This window comes from Arachis stenosperma, chromosome 2, assembly GCF_014773155.1.
Source record: "Arachis stenosperma cultivar V10309 chromosome 2, arast.V10309.gnm1.PFL2, whole genome shotgun sequence".
NCBI lineage: Eukaryota > Viridiplantae > Streptophyta > Magnoliopsida > Fabales > Fabaceae > Arachis > Arachis stenosperma.
Genome location: NC_080378.1, coordinates 96629612 through 96644762, shown reverse-complemented (window position 1 = coordinate 96644762; position 15151 = coordinate 96629612). Strand labels below are relative to the sequence as shown.

The following is a 15151-nucleotide window of genomic DNA, read 5'->3' as shown; positions in this document are numbered from 1 at the left end:
TGCAGTCCTTTTGAGTCTCTGGATCAGATTTTTGCTCAGATCCCTCGATTTCAGCCAGAAAATACCTGAAATTACAGAAAAACACACAAACTCATATTAAAGTCTAGAAAAGTGAATTTTAACTAAAAACTAATAAAAATATAATAAAAACTAACTAAAAGATACTAAAAACATACTAAAATCAATGCCAAAAAGCGTACAAATTATCCGCTCATCACAACACCAAACTTAAATTGTTGCTTGTCCCCAAGCAACTGAAAATCAAATAAGATAAAAAGAAGAGAATATACTATAGACTCCAAATTATCAATGAAACATAGCTCCAAATTAGATGAGCGGGACTAGTAGCTTTTTGCCTCCGAACAGTTTTGGCATCTCACTTTATCCTTTGAAATTCAGAATGATTGGCTTCTTTAGGAACTCAGAATCCAGATAGTGTTATTGATTCTCTTAGTTAAGTATGATGATTCTTGAACACAGCTACTTTATGAGTCTTGGCCGTGGCCCAAAGCACTCTGTCTTCCAGTATTACCACCGGATACATACATGCCACAGACACATAATTGGGTGAACCTTTTCAGATTGTGACTCAGCTTTGCTAAAGTCCCCAATTAGAGGTGTCCAGGGTTCTTAAGCACACTCTTTTTGCCTTGGATCACAACTTTATTTCTTTCTTTTTCTTTTCTTTTTCTTTCTCTCTTTTTTTTTCGTTTTTCTCCTTCTTTTTCTCTTTTTTCTTTTTTTGTATTCACTGCTTTTTCTTGCTTCAAGAATCATTTTTATGATTTTTCAGATCCTCAGTAACATGTCTCCTTTTTCATCATTCTTTCAAGAGCCAACAAATTTTAACATTCATGAACAACAAATTCAAAAGACATATGCACTGTTCAAGCATACATTCAGAAAACAAAAAGTATTGTCACCACATCAAACTAATTAAGCTAGTTTTAAAGATGAATTTGAAATCCTGTACTTCTTGTTCTTTTGTGATAAAAACAGTTTTCTTTTAAGAAAGGTGATGGATTTATAGGACATTCATAACTTTAAGGCATAGACACTAAGACACTAATGATCATAAGACACAAACATAGATAAACATAAGCACTAAAATTCGAAAAAACAGAAGAATAAAGAACAAGGAAATCAAGGAACGGGTCCACCTTAGTGATGGCGGCTCTTCCTTTCTCTTGAAGGTCCTATGGAGTGCTTGAGCTCCTCAATGTCTCTTCCTTGCCTTTGTTGCTCCTCTCTCATGATTCTTTGATCTTCTCTTATTTCATGGAGGAGAATGGAGTGTTCTTGGTGCTCCACCCTTAGTTGTCCCATGTTGGAACTCAATTCTCCTAGGGAGGTGTTTAGTTGCTCCCAATAGTTTTGTGGAGGAAAGTGCATCCCTTGAGGCATCTCAGGGATCTCATGATGAGAGGGGTCTCTTGTGTGCTCCATCCTTTTCTTGGTAATGGGCTTATCCTCATCAATGGTGATGTCTCCCTCTATGTCAACTCCAACTGAATAACAGAGGTGACAAATGAGGTGAGGAAAGGCTAACCTTGCTAAGGTAGAGGACTTATCCGCCACCTTGTAGAGTTCTTGGGCTATGACCTCATGAACTTCCACTTCTTCTCCAATCATGATGCTATGAACCATGATGGCCCGGTCTAGAGTAACTTCGGACCGGTTGCTAGTGGGAATGATTGAGCGTTGGATAAACTCCAACCATCCTCTAGCCACGGGTTTGAGGTCATGCCTTCTCAATTGAACCGGCTTGCCTCTTGAATCTCTCTTCCATTGTGCGCCCTCTTCACATATGACTGTGAGGACTTGGTCTAACCTTTGATCAAAGTTGACCCTTCTAGTGTAAGGATGTTCATCTCCTTGCATCATGGGCAAGTTGAATGCAAACCTTACATTTTCCGGACTAAAATCCAAGTATTTCCCCCGAACCATAGTAAGATAATTCTTTGGATCCGGGTTCACACTTTGATCATGGTTCTTGGTGATCCATGCATTGGCATAGAACTCTTGAACCATCAAGATTCCGACTTGTTGAATGGGGTTGGTAAGCACTTCCCAACCTCTTCTTCGGATCTCATGGCGGATCTCCGGATATTCACCCTTTTTGAGTGAAAAGGGGACCTCGGGGATCACCTTCTTCAAGGCCACAACTTCATAGAAGTGGTCTTGATGCACCCTTGAGATGAATCTATCCATCTCCCATGACTCGGAGGTGGAAGCTTTTGCCTTCCCTTTCCTCTTTCTAGAGGTTTTTCCGGCCTTGGATGCCATAATGGTTATGAAAAAACGAAAAAGCAACGCTTTTACCACACCAAACTTAAAGGTTTGCTCGTCCTCGAGCAAAAGAAGGAAGAAGAGAGTAGAAGAAGAAGAAATGAGGGAGAAGGGAATGGCTTAGTGTATTCGGCCAAAAGAGGGGGAGAAGTGTTTTGAAGGTTGTGTGAAGATGAAGGAGTGAAGAAGGGTTTATATAGGAGAGGGGGGAGATGGGGTTCGGCCATTATGGGTGGGTTTGGGAGGGAAAGTGGTTTGAATTTGAAGGGTGAGGTTGGTGGGGTTTTATGAAGGATGGATGTGAGTGGTGAAGAGAAAGATGGGATTTGATAGGTAAAGGGGTTTTGGGGAAGAGGTAATGAGGTGATTGGTGAATGGGGGAAGAAGAGAGAGAGTGGTGGTGGGGTAGGTGGGGGTCCTGTGGGGTCCACAGATCCTGTGGTGTCAAGGAAAAGTCATCCCTGCACCAAATGTTGCTCAAAATCACGTTTTGAGCCATTTCTGGCGTTAAACGCCGGGCTGGTGCCCATTCCTGGCGTTTAACGCCAGGTTCTTGCCCTTTTCTGGCGTTTAACGCCAGTCTGGTGCCCCTTTCTGGCGTTAAACGCCCAGAATGGTACCAGACTGGGCGTTAAACGCCCAACTGCTAGGCTTACTGGCGTTTGAACGCCAGCAGCATCTTCCTCCAGGGTGTGCTGTTTTTCTTCCTGTTTTTTCATTCTGTTTTTGCTTTTTCAATGGATTTTGTGACTTCTTATGATCATCAACCTACAAAAGACATAAAATAACAAAGAGAAATATATAAAATATAATCATTGGGTTGCCTCCCAACAAGCGCTTCTTTAATGTCAGTAGCTTGACAGAGGGCTCTCATGGAGCCTCACAGATACTCAGAGCAATGTTGGAACCTCCCAACACCAAACTTAGAGTTTGAATGTGGGGGTTCAACACTAAACTTAGAGTTTGGTTGTGGCCTCCCAACACCAAACTTAGAGTTTGACTGTGGGGGCTCTGTTTGTCTCTGATTTGAGAGAAGCTCTTCATGCTTCTTCTCCATGATGACAGAGGGGTATCCTTGAGCCTTAAACACAAAGGACTCTTCATTCACTTGAATGATCAGTTCACCTCCATCAACATCAATCACAGCCTTTGCTGTGGCTAGGAAGGGTCTGCCAAGGATGACGGTTTCATCCATGCACTTCCCAGTCTCTAGGACTATGAAATCAGTAGGGATGTAATGGTCTTCAACTTTTACCAAAACATTCTCTACAAGTCCATGAGCTTGTTTTCTTGAGTTGTCTGCCATCTCTAATGAGATTCTTGTAGCTTGCACCTCAAAGATCCCTAGCTTCTCCATTACAGAGAGAGGCATGAGGTTTACACTTGACCCTAAGTCACACAGAGCCTTCTTGAAGGTCATGGTGCCTATGGTACAAGGTATGGAAAACTTCCCAGGGTCTTGTCTCTTTTGAGGTAATTTCTGCCTAGACAAGTCATCCAGTTCTTTGGTGAGCAAAGGAGATTCATCCTCCCAAGTCTCATTTCCAAATAACTTGTCATTTAGCTTCATGATTGCTCCAAGGTATTTAGCAACTTGCTCTTCAGTGACATACTCATCCTCTTCAGAGGAAGAATACTCATCAGAGCTCATGAAAGGCAGAAGTAAGTCCAGTGGAATCTCTATAGTCTCATTTTGAACCTCAGATTCCCATGGTTCCTCATTGGGGAACTCAGAGGAGGTTGGTGCACGCCCATTGAGGTCTTCCTCAGTGGCGTCCACTTCCTCTCCATCCTCTCCAAATTCGGCCATGGTTATGGCTTTGCACTCTCCTTTTGGATTTTCTTCTGTATTGCTTGGGAGAGTACTTGGAGGGAGTTCAGTAACTTTCTTGCTCAGCTGTCCCACTTGTGCCTCCAAATTTCTGATGGAGGACCTTGTTTCATTCATGAAACTTTGAGTGGTTTTAATTAGATCAGAGACCATGGTTGCTAAGTCAGAGGGGTTCTGCTTAGGATTCTCTGTCTGTTGCTGAGAAGATGATGGAAAAGGTTTGCCATTGCTAAACCTATTTCTTCCACCATTATTGTTATTGAAACCTTGTTGAGGTTTCTCTTGATTCTTCCATGAGAAATTTGGGTGATTTCTCCATGAAGAATTATAGGTGTTTCCATAGGGTTCTCCTAGGTAATTCACCTCTTCCATTGAAGGGTTCTCAGGATCATAGGCTTCTTCCTCAGATGAAGCATCCTTAGTACTGCCTGGTGCATTTTGCATTCCAGACAGACTTTGAGAAATCAAATTGACTTGTTGAGTCAATATCTTGTTCTGAGCCAGTATGGCATTCAGAGCATCAATCTCAAGAACTCCTTTCTTCTGACTTGTCCCATTGTTCACAGGATTTCTCTCAGAAGTGTACATGAATTGGTTATTTGCAACCATTTCAATGAGCTCTTGAGCTTCTGTAGGCGTCTTCTTCAGATGAAGAGATCCTCCAGCAGAGCTATCCAAAGACATCTTAGATAGTTCAGAGAGACCATCATAGAAAATACCTATGATGCTCCATTCAGAAAGCATGTCAGAAGGACATTTTCTGATCAATTGTTTGTATCTTTCCCAAGCTTCATAGAGGGATTCTCCATCCTTCTGTCTGAAGGTTTGGACTTCCACTCTAAGCTTACTCCATCTTTGTGGTGGAAAGAACTTTGCCAAGAAGGCATTGACTAGCTTTCCCCAAGAGTCCAGGCTTTCTTTAGGTTGAGAGTCCAACCATATTCTAGCTCTGTCTCTTACAGCAAAAGGGAATAGCATCAGTCTATAGACCTCAGGGTCTACCCCATTAGTCTTGACTGTGTCACAGATTTGCAAGAATTCAGCTAAGAACTGATGAGGATCTTCCATTGGAAGTCCATGGAACTTGCAATTCTGTTGCATTAGAGAAACTAATTGAGGTTTAAGCTCAAAGTTGTTTGCTCCAATGGTAGGGATAGAGATGTTTCTCCCATAGAAGTCGGGAGTAGGTGCAGTAAAGTCACCCAGCACCTTCCTTGCATTGTTTGCATTATTGTTGTTTTCGGCTGCCATGTCTTCTTCTTCTTTGAAGAATTCGGTCAGGTCCTCTAAAGAGAGTTGTGTTTTGGCTTCTCTTAGCTTTCTCTTCAAGGTCCTTTCGGGTTCAGGGTCAGCTTCAACCAGAATGCCTTTGTCTTTGCTCCTGCTCATATGAAAGAGAAGAGAACAAGAAAATGTGGAATCCTCTATGTCACAGTATAGAGATTCCTTGAGGTGTCAGAGGAAAAGAGAAGTAGAAAGAAGAAGGAGAAGAAGAATTCGAACTTTAATTAGATAAGGTTCGAATTGTGCATTGAGAAGGAGTGGTACTCCATAAATAGAAGGATGTGAGAAGGAGGGAAGTAATTTTTCGAAAATTAATTAAAATATTTTGAAAACATTTTTGAAAAACACTAATTGATTTTCGAAAATAAAAGTAAGAAAGAAATCAAGTGATTTTTTGAAAAAAATTTGAAATTAGAAGTTAAAAAGATTTGATTAAAAACTTATTTTGAAAAAAATGGAATTAAGAAGATATGATTGAAAAGATATGATTTGAAAACAATTTTAAAAAGATATGATTTGAAAAACATTTTAAAAAGATTTGATTTTAAAAATTGATGACTTGCCTAACAAGAAAAGATATGATTCAAACATTAAACATTTCTTAACAGAAAAGGCAACATATTTGAAATGTTCAATCAAATCATTAATTGTTAGCAAGTATCTTTGAAAAAGGAAAGAAATTAATTTTGAAAACATTTGATTGAAAGGATATGATTTGAAAAAGATTTGATTTTGAAAAACTTTGAAAACTTGAAAAAAAATTGATTTGAAAACAAAATCTTCCCCCTAGCACCATCCTGGCGTTAAACGCCCAGAATGGTATACATTCTGGCGTTTAACGCCCAAAATGCTACCTTTTTGGGCGTTAAACGCCCAACCAGGTACCCTGGCTGGCGTTTAAACGCCAGTCTGTCTTCTTCACTGGGCATTTTTGAATGCTCAGCTTTTTCTGTGTAATTCCTCTGCAGTATGTTCTGAATCTTCAATTCTTTGTATTATTGACTTGAAAAGACACAAATTAAAAATATTTTTGGATTTTTAATAATGAGGAATAATCAAATAACAATGCATGCAAGACACCAAACTTAGCAATTTGTATACTATTGACACTAACCAAATAAGAATGCATATGAGAAACAACAAAACACTCAAGTCAATAGAATTCAAAGATCAAAAACAAGGAAATCATCAAGAACAACTTGAAGATTAATGAAGACACATGCATAAATTCGAAAAATGCAAGAAGAACAGAAACATGCAATTGACACCAAACTTAAAATGAGACACTAGACTTAAACAAGAAACATAAAATATTTTTGGTTTTTATGATTTTGTAAATTTTTTTGTGCTTTTTCGAAAATTAAGTGGAAAAGAAAATAAAGGTATCAAAATTCTTAATGAGAATTCCAGGAATCATGCAATGTTAGTCTAAAGCTTTAGTCTAAAGAAATTAGACATGGCCGGCCAAGCTTCAGCAGGACACTGCATTCAAGGGCTAAATTTGATGAGAATCAATCAGCCTTGGTGATGATAAGAACATCATCTTGAAACACTAGAATTCATTCTTAAGAACTCTGAAGAAAAATACCTAATCTAAGCAACAAGATGAACCGTCAGTTGTCCATACACAGAACAATCCCCGGCAACGGCGCCAAACACTTGGTGCACGAAATTGTGATCACTACAACTTCGCACAACTAACCAGCAAGTGCACTGGGTCGTCCAAGTAATACCTTACGTGAGTAAGGGTCGATCCCACGGAGATTGTTGGTATGAAGCAAGCTATGGTCACCTTGTAAATCTTAGTCAGGTAGACTCAAATGTATATGGTGGTAAACGAATAAAGCAATAAGATAAAGATAGAGATACTTATGCATATCATTGGTGAGAGCTTCAGATAAGCGTATGAAGATGCCTTCCCTTCCGTCTCTCTGCTTTCCTACTGTCTTCATCCAATCCTTCTTACTCCTTTCCATGGCAAGCTTGTGTAGGGTTTCACCGTTGTCAATGGCTACCTCCCATCCTCTCATTGGAAATACGTCCCTGATGCTCTGTCACAGCATCGGCTATCCATCTGTCGGTTCTCAATCAGGCCGGAATAGAATCCAGTGATTCTTTTGCGTCTGTCACTAACGCCCCGCCCTCAGGAGTTTGAAGCACGTCACAGTCATTCAATCATTGAATCCTACTCAGAATACCACAGACAAGGTTAGACCTTCCGGATTCTCTTGAATGCCGCCATCAGTTCTTGCCTATACCACGAAGATTCCGATTAAAGAATCCAAGAGATATTCACTAAGCCTCAGATGCTTGTAGAACAAGAATGGTTGTCAGTCACCTTGTTCATAGGTGAGAATGGTGATGAGTGTCACGGATCATCACATTCATCAAGTGGAAGAACAAGTGATATCTTGGACAAAGAACAAGCGGAATTGAATAGAAGAACAATAGTAATTGCATTAATACTCGAGGTACAGCAGAGCTCCACACCTTAATCTATGGTGTGTAGAAACTCCACCGTTGAAAATACATAAGAACAAGGTCTAGGCATGGCCGAATGGCCAGCCTCCCAATGATCTAAGAACTAGATGTCCCCAGATGATCAAGGGATCAAAAACAATCCAAAGATGAAAAATACAATAGTAAAAGGTCCTATATATAGAGAACTAGTAGCCTAAGGTGTACAAAGATGAGTAAATGACATAAAAATCCACTTCCGGGCCCACTTGGTGTGTGCTTGGGCTGAGCAATGAAGCATTTTCGTGTAGAGACTTGTCTTGGAGTTAAACGCCAGCTTTTATGCCAGTTTGGGCGTTTAACTCCCATTTAGGTGCCAGTTCCGGCGTTTAACGCTGGAATTTCTTGAGGTGACTTTGAACGCCGGTTTGGGCCATCAAATCTTGGGCAAAGTATGGACTATCATATATTGCTGGAAAGCCCAGGATGTCTACTTTCCAACGCCGTTGAGAGCGCGCCAATTGGGCTTCTGTAGCTCCAGAAAATCTACTTCGAGTGCAGGGAGGTCAGAATCCAACAGCATCTGCAGTCCTTTTGAGTCTCTGGATAAGATTTTTGCTCAGATCCCTCGATTTCAGCCAGAAAATACCTGAAATCACAGAAAAACACACAAACTCATAGTAAAGTCCAGAAAAGTGAATTTTAACTAAAAACTAATAAAAATATAATAAAAACTAACTAAAAGATACTAAAAACATACTAAAATCAATGCCAAAAAGCGTACAAATTATCCGCTCATCACACGCGCCCGCGTCAGTCACGCGGACGCGTGACCTGAAAATCGACGTCAAAAAGGTGTATGGTCGAAAGTTGTGCTGGAATTGGGCTGGACTCGTGCTAGAAGCCCAAGCCCTCCCACGCGAACGCGTGCTCTATGCGGCTGCGTCGTTTTTCAAAAATGGCCATCCACGCGATCGCGTCACCCATGCGACCGTGTCACCCAGATTTTTGGCAAAATGCAATTCAAACAGAGAGTTGTGCGAATGCGAAGCTGCACTCGCGCCACTAGCACAAATCAAGTGACGCGATCGCGTGACCCACGCATCCGCGTCACCTGACCTTATCGCGCACGATGCGACCACGTCACTCACGCGTCCGCGTCACCTGCACCGCACAGCTTATCCAGATCAGCCAAAAATCCTATCTTTTCTTCCCCAATCCTAATTTTTCCTCCCTCCTTTCTTCCTTACTTTTTCTTCCCTTCTTTCCCTTCTCATTCTTCTTATTTTTCTTTTTATTTTATTTTAATTTATTTGCATTTTTCATTCATTGCATTTTAATTTTGTGCATATTTTTATTTTCTTTTCTGAATTTTTTATTTTTCCATTGGTGTTAAAAAGTTTTTTTCTTATTCAATTGTTGCATCTTTTTCTTGAATTTATTTTGGTAACTTGTTTTACACTGTGGGATGATATTAATTATCTACCAATGCCAATCTTTTATGAGACTTGCACTCCATTTGCATTAACATGAGCTTGTACTGATACTTCCATTACCCATACTCTCCTCCCCTTTGTTGCAAATTTTGCACCACTGGTGTGCCATGGCTTCTATTATTTTCTCACGTACATGTTGAAGCTTCCATGTAAATGAGACCCTTATCATTTTGGCATTAACCCACCCATACTTCATTTATTTTCTTATTTTTATTTCCGAGTTACTTCTCTTCCCTTTTTCTTTCAGGATGGCCACCCGGAAGGAAACTGAAAGACTTTTACATGAGGAGACAAACAAGTCTGCCACACATTCTTTGTAGAGAAAAGCATCAGTTGTAGCAGCCCATCCACTTGTACATCCCAGCATGCACCGAGGACGGTGCAATCTTTAAGTGTGGGGAGGTCGATACCGATCTCCATGGGTTAGTTACTCTTCTATCTCAACACCAATGGTTTATTTTTCTTATTCATCGTATCATTTGTATGATTGATTGCATGATTATTTGATTTTGTGCATATTTTACCACTTGGTTAAAGTAATATTTTTTTTTCAAGAAAGCTTTTAAAGTATTTCACTAATTTGAATAAAAACTTAATATTACACTTGTTTGAAGAAATATTATTTTGGAACATGGTTTAGAGTTCGAACACACAAAACCAGTGAGATTTTTTTAGCCTAATTGATTGGTTGCATTTTGTCAACCAATAATTTATTTTTGATGTGTGTTTTTCTCTCTAAAATTGTGATCTTTGTCTTGCTTGATTCTATATTTCCATTATTTAATGTATGCATGCACTTATATGATTGAGGCCTTTGTTTTACTAAACTTACATACCCATATGACCTTCACCCTTCATTATCCCTTGCAAACCAATTTGAGCCTATTTTTACCCCTCTGTTCTTTATTTTAGCACATCATTAACTCTAAGCGAAAAATAATAATGTCCTTAATTTGAATCCTTGGTTAGCTTAGACTAGTGAGAGTGCTCATGAATTAAGTGTGGGGAAAAGTGGGTTTGGAAATATTTGGTTTAAGAATTGGGCATTGTATATCTCTATGAAAATGTGAAAGAAATGTTTAGGACATATTCATGCATTCGATAATTTAATCATATGCATTGAGAAAAAATATATATATATAAAGAAAAGAAAAGAAAAATAGCAAATAATAAGGGGACAAAATACCCCAAAGTAAGTGGTGAAAGCAATGTATATGTACTGTACTTAAAATTAGAATGCATGAATATGTGAAAAACATGGTTAATGGACAGTTAGGTTTTGTATTTTGATTACATGGATTGTCTAAAGTTAGGTGGAAAGTTTAAGTTAATTGAGGATTCAGATTTTAGTCCACTTGGCCAAATACAATCCTAGCTTGACCCTAATCCCATTACAACCCTTAAAAGACCTCTTGATATGTGTATCTGTGCATTAAATTTATGTTGATTGTTTGATGAAGAGCAATCCTTAGAAAGCAAGATTAGTAGAGAACTGAGAGATCAAACCTTAAACACTTGAGTGATTAGAGTGTATACACTTCCGGTGAGGGTTCGATGCTCGATTCTTTGTTTCCGGCTTTCATGAGCTATTTTGTTCTGCAAGTTTACTTGTACTTTATTTTGTGATTTGATTTAGTGAAATCCAGTTCATATTTATTCTTGGAGAATTTATTTACTTTTAAACCAAGTAGGGAAAAAGCATTCTGTATTTACCTGCATTTAGAATAGATTGCATTGCATGAGATTCCACCACTTTAACCTTACCTTACTCTTTATCTTGGATTTAGCATGAGAACATGCTATTGTTTAAGTATGGGGAGGTTGATAAACCCATATTTTATGATATATTTTGTGCCTAATTTGAGTGATTTATTCAATCCTTCACTCACTTATTCATGTTAATTGCATGGTTTTACTTTTTCTTCCTTATTATGTGATGTATGTGAAAAACATGTTTCCTATGCTTTAAAATTAATTATTTTAATTATCCTTTTTATTATCATTCGATGCCGTGATTCGTGTGTTGAGTAATTTCAGATCTTTTAAGGCAGGAATGACTAAAAGGATGGAAAGGAAACATACAAAAATGGAAGGAAAGCATAAAACGGAGTTTTTGGAGAAACTGGCAGTGACGCGATCGCATGGACGACGCGGCCGCATGCCAGTGCGAAGAGAGCGCGACGTGAACGCGTGACTGACGCGATCGCGCGCCTTGAGCGAAATGCATATGACGCGAACGCATGACTGACGCGACCGCGTGACACGAAAAACTCCAGACGACGCGACCGCGTGACCCACGCGGACGCGTGACAGAGGCCACGCACCAGAAATTACAGAAAACGCTCCCAGCGATTTCTGAAGCTTTTTTTGCCCAGATCCAAGTACAGAAAGCACAGATTAGAGGTTATAAAGTGTGGGAATGCATCCATTCAAAGAGAGCTCGCCAATTTAGTTACTTTCCATGATTTAGATTTAGTTTTGAGGGAGGTTCTCTCCTCTCTCTTTAGGATTAGTATTTAGATTTAGGATTTTATTCGCTTTCAGGATTATCTTTTTATCAGGTTCAACATTCCTTTTTAATTACTTGTTTTCTTAATTTAATTTATGAATTCTTCTATGTTTCAGATTTTTATTTGAATTAATGTTATTTGAGGTATTTCAATTTATTATTGCTTTCTTTTATTTATGCTACTATTATTTTCAATCTGAAGACATTTTTATTCCAGTAGATTTACTTTTTCCCCTTTTGGTCTTGGTTAAGAAATCAGTAACTCAGGAGTTATCAATCTCAACATAATTGATAATTGATATCTTTGCTAATTGACTTGAACTTCAATAGTCCCAATCTTTTCTTAGGAAATAAATAGGAGTCGAAGATCAAACTAATTAGTCGCTTGACCTTCCTTTGCTTTAGTAAAGGTTAACTAAGTGAAATTAAAACTCAATTTTCATTATTCTTGATAAGGATAACTAGGCTAGGACTTCTAATTTCTCATACCTTGCCAAAAGTTTGCTTTACAGTTATTTATTTATTCTAATTGCCATTTAAATTATTTGTCATATTTATTCCTCATTCACAAAACCCCAATTTACAATCTTCATAACCAATAATAAAAACATACTTCCCTGCAGTTACTTGAGAAGACGACCCAAGGTTTGAATACTTCGGTTATCAATTTTTAAGGAGTTTGTTACTTGTGACAACCAAAACGTTTGTAAAAAAGGTTGATTGCTTGGTTTAGTAAACTATACTTACAACGAGAGTTTACTATAACTTCTAAACCATCAATCTTCAGTTCTTCACTTATCCTATAGTTCTCTAGCCTAAGTTTTCACACAACTTTACATATTAAACACACGAAACCTAAACCATACCTTGGCCGACCACCGCGTTTGCTCCAAGGCAGCCACACTAGCTATACATATAGCCCCCACAAGCTTGAAAAATCAACCTCAATCTTAGTTCCAATCACCACCAAGCTTCCAAATGCCCACAATTCAATTCCAATGCATATATATGTACTTAATTCGCACCTAATACACATGTATATCTCAATTTCAGGTTTCACATAATTAATTCAAGATTTGGCTGGGATTTAGGTTGTCCTTACCGTATCCACACGCATAGCAACTCAAACCCGATAAGCTCCATAAGCTAAATTGAACCTAAAACACCAAATTGGCAAAATCTCACTATAAGGGTTCAATTTCAAGAATAGAAAAGGGGGTAGAAAATCTGAGATATAATTGGAGTTTACCGGTGAAGTTAATCCAACAAAAATGTAGAGCTCGACGCGTTGGACGCGTGACCACGACCGGTGCGGCGATCGGAACTCGGAGCCGAAAGTTATGGTAGTTTGATTAAAGGGGCTAAGATTTGGAAAGCTCTCCCTTCCTCCCTTCAAGTTGCAGCGTGGATCTCCTTTTGGAGAAGAAGGAGACGCCATTAATAAGGGCTTGTTGGGCCCATGGGTCCGATTTGGGTCCGGTTCAACTAGTTCGGCCCATTCGATTCAATCTTGGACTAAATTTTTTGAAATTGATATCAAAATTCTCGTTTTGAAGAGCTCTATCCTATTTTATTATAAAATTCACATTTTTAATTTTCTTTACTAAAATTTAATTTATTGACTAATTATTCGCTAATTTTATGGGGTTTACATCTCTTCCGACCGAAATATTGAACGGAAAGATTACAATAGTGATAATGAGGAAGAATTTGAAAGCAATTATAAAGTTGTTGGTCCAAACAGAGACGAACATCAAGGTAACGGCACTATGGAGGCAAATGTGACAGACGTGGCAAATGCACTCGCAAACGAACATCCGTTTGAGGAGCCATCTTTCATGCGAACTTTGGATTTGGAAGTCATGCATGCTCCGGAATTTCCAGAATATATGAATGCAGGTACGTAATTGCCTATATTTATATAAAGGATTAGAATTTCGTAATAATTTATATTGATCGATAGACTAAATAGTTACGTGACATGTGAAAATATACTTAATTAGCATTTGTTTATATGTTTATTTAGTTAAATTTAAGATAATATTCTTTTTAGTTAGTTATTGATTTAGTTAAATATTAATTAGTATTTATTAATTAGTATTTATTTATGTATTTATGTTTTTATTTTATTAAAATTGAGATAATAACTTGACATAAATTTTTTTATATTAATATTGATGTAGTGAGTATTGATTTTTTATATTAATATTAAAATAAATATTAATTTTGTGAACATTCATTCGACATATGAATATTGTACCTAGGTGAGTATATATATGTCACATTCGGTAAACTCTACAAAAACATAACAAACTATCAGTAAATTAATAATAATTACTAATTTATTATTAAAAAGTTAATAATTTTTTAATAATAGTAACTAATTTATTAGACTAATGCTAAACTTACCATAAATTTAGCTAATTTAATAACTAGCATGGATAAATACAATTAACCTACTAATTATTTAACTATTATTATTAAAAAAATTTTAAATTTAACTACACAAACCATGTTAATTAAGTATCTAACAATAATCATTAATTATTAAAAATACCAAAAAAAAATTGACTTTACTAAAATCCAGTTTACTAAACTCCACAATAATACTCATGTAACTTCTAAATTTTATTAATAATACTAATAAATCAACTGTTTGCATCCAGAATAATAATAATTAATAATAATACTAATAATTTAATTCCAAAATATTAATAATTCTACTGTTTCTTAAATTTTTATTCAATCGTGTTTCTTACATAATTATTTATTTATTTATTCATTTATAGTTTACCGGATAATAATTCCTATATCACTAATAATAAATACTAACTTACTGTTAATAATAACTAATAAATAAATCCAATTTTTATTTCACTAATAATGTATCACTTTATTAAAACTTCAACTACAATAATATATTTATGTCAATTAAATATCTAACAATAAATAAATAATTATTGCCAGAGCAAAAATATATTATATTTTACAAGATCTAATTATTAATCATAATTTTTAAAATTATTACAAAAAATTATACAACAATTAATATAACTCTAAAGTTAATTAATTATAATTCTCAAAATTATTACAAAAAATTCTAAATATATATTTTTTACTAATTTATCATATTAGTCTAATTTAAACCAGTACAAGAAAAAGTGTATTTTTCGACGCTAAAAATCGACAGCTATCTCTTCCGTCGATATTTTTCGATGGCTTGCTGTCGATTTATTAAAAACGATAATTAAAAATAAAATATTAAAATCGACAGCAAAGTCGTCG

The 15151-nt window shown here is 37.0% G+C and overlaps 1 non-coding gene across 1 annotated transcript; it reads left to right on the top strand.

Moving 5' to 3' along the window:
* The first annotated feature begins 4858 nt into the window (after positions 1 to 4858).
* On the top strand, positions 4859 to 4966 carry LOC130964893 (small nucleolar RNA R71). The gene has a single exon (XR_009080959.1). It is a non-coding gene; the product is annotated as a small nucleolar RNA R71 (small nucleolar RNA).
* Positions 4967 to 15151: the final 10185 nt, after the last annotated feature.